The following is a 5,601-nucleotide window of genomic DNA, read 5'->3' as shown; positions in this document are numbered from 1 at the left end:
CAGAGCCAGCTTTGACCCAGAACAACATCTGAATGGGGCAAGGGTGGCCATTGCTGGCACCTAAGGAGACAACAGATCAAGAGGGGTCAGGGACACTGACTGTGCTGGGATTAACACAGCCTATGCCCCAACCCACTCCAAACACCTGCTCTCACCCCTCTTGCTCCATGGCACAGCTCCACACTAGGGTGAGGGCTGATGCAACTGAGGGGGATGCGAGGTTGTGAGGGACAGAGCTGGATTGGACCCAGAATGGCATTTGAACAGAGCAATGGCAGCCATTGCTAGCACCCAAGAAGACAAGGGTGCAAGAGAAGTCTGGGACTCTGGTGCCAGGACCACCACAGCCCGTGCCTCAACCCATACCAAGCACCTACTCCTGCCCCTCTGCTCCAGCACTGCTCTCCTCTGAGGGAAAGGTGCCAGCGCTAGGAGGGGACAGACCACACACATAGAGGGCACAGAGCCAGATTGGTTCCAACACTCAGGGCTTCTGTTCCAGCAAGTTCAAACCGGACACTGCCCCCCAGGGCAGTTGGTCACTGAGCAGAGGAGAAGGTCCAGCTCACGCCAAAGCCACTGGGCACATGCAGACTAAATAGGAATGGTCCCACACAAGGACACCCCTTCATGAGTCAGAGAAAGGAGACAGAAAAAGTTAAGCAAAATGAGAAGACAGAGGGATTTACTTCAAATGAAAGAACAAGGGAAAACACCTGAAAAAAACAACTAATAAACAGAAATAGATAATTTACCAGAAAAAGAGTTCAAAGCATTACTACCAAGAATGCTAATTGAATTACAGAAAAGAATACATGAACACAGTGAGAATTTTAACAAGGATCTAGGAAATATAAATAACCAGAATGAAGAATACAATAACTGAAATTAAAAAAACACACTAGAAGGAATTAACAGCAGACTAGGTGATACAGAAGAAGGCCGAAGTGATCTGGAAGACAGAATAATGGAAATCACCCAATCAGAACAGCAAAGAGAAAAAAGAAATTTAAAAAATGAGAACAGTTTATGGACCTCTAAGGCAACATCAAAGTGTACCAACATTCTCTTTATAGGGGTCTCAGAAGGAGAAGAGAGAAAGAAAAGAATCAAAAATGTATTTGATGAAGTTATGGCTGAAAACTTCCTAAATCTGGAGAAGGAAACAGATATCCAGTTCCAGGCAGCACAGAGAGTCCCAAACAAGATGAAGCAAAATAGATCCACACCAAAACATATCATAATTAAAATGGCAAAAGTTAAAAATTAAGAAATAGGCATCAAGAAAAAAACAAAGAATCATATACAAGGGAATCTCCATAAAGCTATCAGCTGATTTCTCTGAAAAAACTTTGTAGGCCAGAAGAGAGTGGCACAATATATTTAAACTGCTAAAAGGGAAAAGCCTGCAACCTAGGATACTCTACCCAGAAAGAATATCATTTAGAATTCAAGGAGAGATAAAGAACTTCTCAGGCAACCCAAAACTAAAAGAGTTCATCAATACTAAACCTACCCTAAAAGAAATGTTAAAGGAGCTTCTTTAAGTAGAAAAGAAAAGGCCACAACAGAAGTAAGTATAGGGAAGGAAAAAGACCAGTAGTAAAGGCAGATGTATAGTAAAGGCTGTAGATAAACCACTTAAATAAACTAGTATGAAGACTGAAAGAAAAAAATTGTAAAATCAATTATAACTACAATAAACAGTGAAGGGATAAACATGAAGATGTAAAATATGACATCAAAAACACAAAACATGAGGGAGGGGCATAAAAAACGTAGATATTTTAGAAAGTGTTTGAACTTAAATGACTGTCAGTTTAAAACAAATAGACATAGGTCAACATATATGAACTCATGGTAACCATAAATCAAAAACCTATAATAGATACACAAAAACTAGAGAGAAAGGAACACAAGCATACCACTAAAGAAAATCATCAAACCATAAGGGAAGAAGCTAAATAAAGAAGAAAAAAACCAGAAGAACTACAAAAACTACCAGAAAAGTAACACAATGGCAATAAGTACATACCTACCAATAACTAGTTGAAAAGTCAATGGACTAAATGCTCTAATCAAAAGATGTAGGGTCAACTGATTCACTTTGCTGGGTACCTGAAACTAACACAACATTGTAAATCAACTAGATCAACTATATTCAAAAAAAAGAAAAAAAAAAGATATACGGTGGCTGACTGGATTTAAAAAGAAAAAAAAAAGACCCATCTATGTGTTGGTTACAAGAAACTCACTTTAGAGCTAAAGATACACAGACTGACAGTGAGAAGATGGAAAAAGATATTTCATGCAAATGGAAATGACAAGAAAGCTGAGGTAGGAATACTTACACCAGACAAAATAGACAAGGTCTACAACAAAAGACAAAGGAGGGTATTATACAATGATAAATGTATCGATACAAGAAGAGGATATAACACTCATTGACATATATGCACCTACTACAAGAGCACCTAAATATCCAAAGCAAATACTATCCGACATAAAGAGAGAAATTGACAATAATACAATATTACTAAGGGACTTTAATACCCCACTTAATCAATGGACAGATCATCCAGACAGAAAATCAATAAGGAAACGGTAGTCTTAAATAACACATTAGACCATTTGGACTTAATATCTACAGGACATTCCATCCAAAGACAGAAAAATACACATTATTTTCAAGTCCACTTGGAATGTACTCCAGGGTAGATCAAATGCTAGACACAAAACAAGTCTCAACAAATTTAAGAGGACAGAAATTATATCATGCATTTTTTCCCAACCACAATGATATGAAACTGGAATTACAGGAAGAAAAATTGCAAAGACACAAACAAGTGGAGAATAAACAACATGCTACTAAAAAACCAATGGGTCAATGAAGAAATCAAAATGAAAATCAGAAAATACCTCAAGAAAAATAAGAAAAAAAAAAAACCCTTTCCAAAATTTATGGGATGCAGCAAAACCAGTTCTAAGAGGGAGGTAAATAGTGAGACAGGCTTACCTCAAGAAACAAGAAAAATCTCAAATAAACAACCTAACTTACCATCTAGTAATTAGAAAAAGAAGAACAAACAAAACCCAAAGTCAGCAGAAGGAAGGAAATAATAATGATCAGAGAGGAAATAAATAAAATAGAGAAAAAAAACACAATAGAAAAAAAAATCAATGAAATCAAGAGCTGTTTTTTTGAAAAGATAAACAAAATTGACATGCATTTGAAAAGATAAACAAAATTGATGTGCGTTTAGCCAGGCTCATGAAGGAAAAAAGAGGACCCAAATAAACAAAATAAGAAATGAAAGAGAAGAAATAACAACCAATATCACAGAGATACCACACCCCCCAAAAAAATCAGAAAAGGATACTATGGAGAGTTATATGCCAACAAATTGGACAACCTAGAAAAAAATGAACAAATTTCTAGAAACAACCTTCTGAGACCGAACCAGGAAGAAATAGACAATCTGAAAAGACCAATCATTAGCAGTGAAATTGAATTAGTAATAAACTCCCAGAAAACAAAGTCTAGGACCTAATGGCTTCACAGGGGACTTCTACCAAAGAATAGCTAATACTTATCCTTCTCAAACTATTATAAAAATTGAAGAGGAGGGAAGACTCCCAAGTTTATTCTACAAGTCCACCATTACCCTGATACCAAAATCAGACAAAGACACTACAAAAATAAATAAATAAATAAATAAATAAAGTTAGTTACAGGCTAATATATCTGATGAATATAGATGCAAAAATCCTCAACAAAATGTTAAAAAACAGAATTCAATGAATATATGAAAAGGATCATACACCATGATCAAGTGAGGTTTACTTAGGGATGCAAGGATAGTTCAATATTCACAAATCAATCAATATGATACACCACATTAACAAACTGAATAAAAATCATATGATCATCTCAATAGATACAGAAGTAGTTTGTGATGAAATTCAATATCCATTTATGATAAAAAACTTTCCACAAAGTGGGTATAGAGGAAAGAGGAAACATACCTCAACATATAAATACCATATATGATAAGCCCACAGCTAACATTATTCTCAGTGGTAAAAAACTAAAAGCATTTTCTCTAAGATCAGGAACAAGACAAGAATGCCTACTCTTGCTACTTTTATTCAACATAGTATTGGAAGTCCTAGCCACAGCAATCAGATAAGAAAAGGAAATAAAAGGAATCTATATTGGAAAGGAAGAAGTAAAACTGTCTGCATATGACACAATACTATACATAGAAAATCTTAAAGACACCACCAAAAAGCTACTAGAGCTCCTCAGTGAGTTAGGTAAGACTGCAGGATACAAAATTAATATACAGAAATCTGTTACATTTCTATAAACTAATAACGAACTATCAGAAAGAGCAATTAAGGAAACAATCTCATTTACAATCACATCAAAAAAAATAAAATACCTAGGAATAAATCTAAGGAGGTGAAAGACCTGTGCTTGGAAAACTATAAGGCACAGATGAAAGAAATTGAAGATGACACAAACAGATGGAAAGCTATACAATGTTCATGGATTAGAAGAATTAACATAGTTAAAATGACCATACTACCCAAGGGAATCTACAGATTCAGTGCAATCTCTCTCAAAATAGCAATGGTATTTGTCAAAGAACTAGAACAAATAATGTTAAAATTTGTATGGAAACACAAAAGCCAAACAACACAAATTGCCAAAACAATCTTAAGAAAGAACAGAACTGGAGGTATCATGTTCCCTGACTTCAGACTATACTACAAAGCTACAGTAATCAAAACAGTATGGTAGTGGCACAAAAACAGACATAGAAATCAGTGGAATGGAATAGAGATCCCAAAAATAAACTCACACACTTATGGTCAATTACTCTATGACAAAGGAGGCAAGGATATACAATGGGGAAAAGCCAGTCTTGTCAATAAGTGGTTCTGGGAAAACTAGACAGCTACATGTAAAAGAATGAAGTTAGAACATTTTCTCACACCAAATACAAAAACACATTCTAGATGGATTAAAGACCTAAATGTAAGAGCTGAAACCACAAAACTCCTAGAAGGAAACCTAGGCAGAACACTCTTTGACATAAATTGTAGCAATATTTTTCTGGATCTGTCTCCTAAGGCAAAAGAAACAAAATTAAAAATAAACAAATTTGACCTAATTAAAGTTCAAAGCTTTTTCACAACAAAGGAAAGCTTCAACAAACCAGAAGATAACATATGGAATGGGAGAAAATATTTGCAAGTGATATGACCAATAAGGGGTTAACATCCAAAGTATATAAACAGCTCAAACAAGTCAATATAAAAAAAAAAACCTGATTAAAAAATGGGCAGAAGACCTGAATAGATATTTTCCCAAGAAAGACATACAGATGGCCAACAGGCACATGAAAAGATGTTCAACATTAATCAGAGAAATGCAAATCAAAACCAAAATGAGATATTGCCTCACACCTGTCAGAATGGCTGTCATCAAAAAGACCACAAATAACAAATGTTTGCAAGGATGTGGAGAAAAGGGAACGCTTGTACACTGTTGGTGGGAATGTAAATTAGTGCAGCCATTATGGAAAACAGTGT

This window comes from Eubalaena glacialis, chromosome 16 (genome assembly GCF_028564815.1).
Source record: "Eubalaena glacialis isolate mEubGla1 chromosome 16, mEubGla1.1.hap2.+ XY, whole genome shotgun sequence".
NCBI classification, from domain to species: Eukaryota; Metazoa; Chordata; class Mammalia; order Artiodactyla; family Balaenidae; genus Eubalaena; species Eubalaena glacialis.
The sequence above is the reverse complement of the archived record's forward strand: the minus strand, read 5'-3'. Positions refer to the sequence as shown.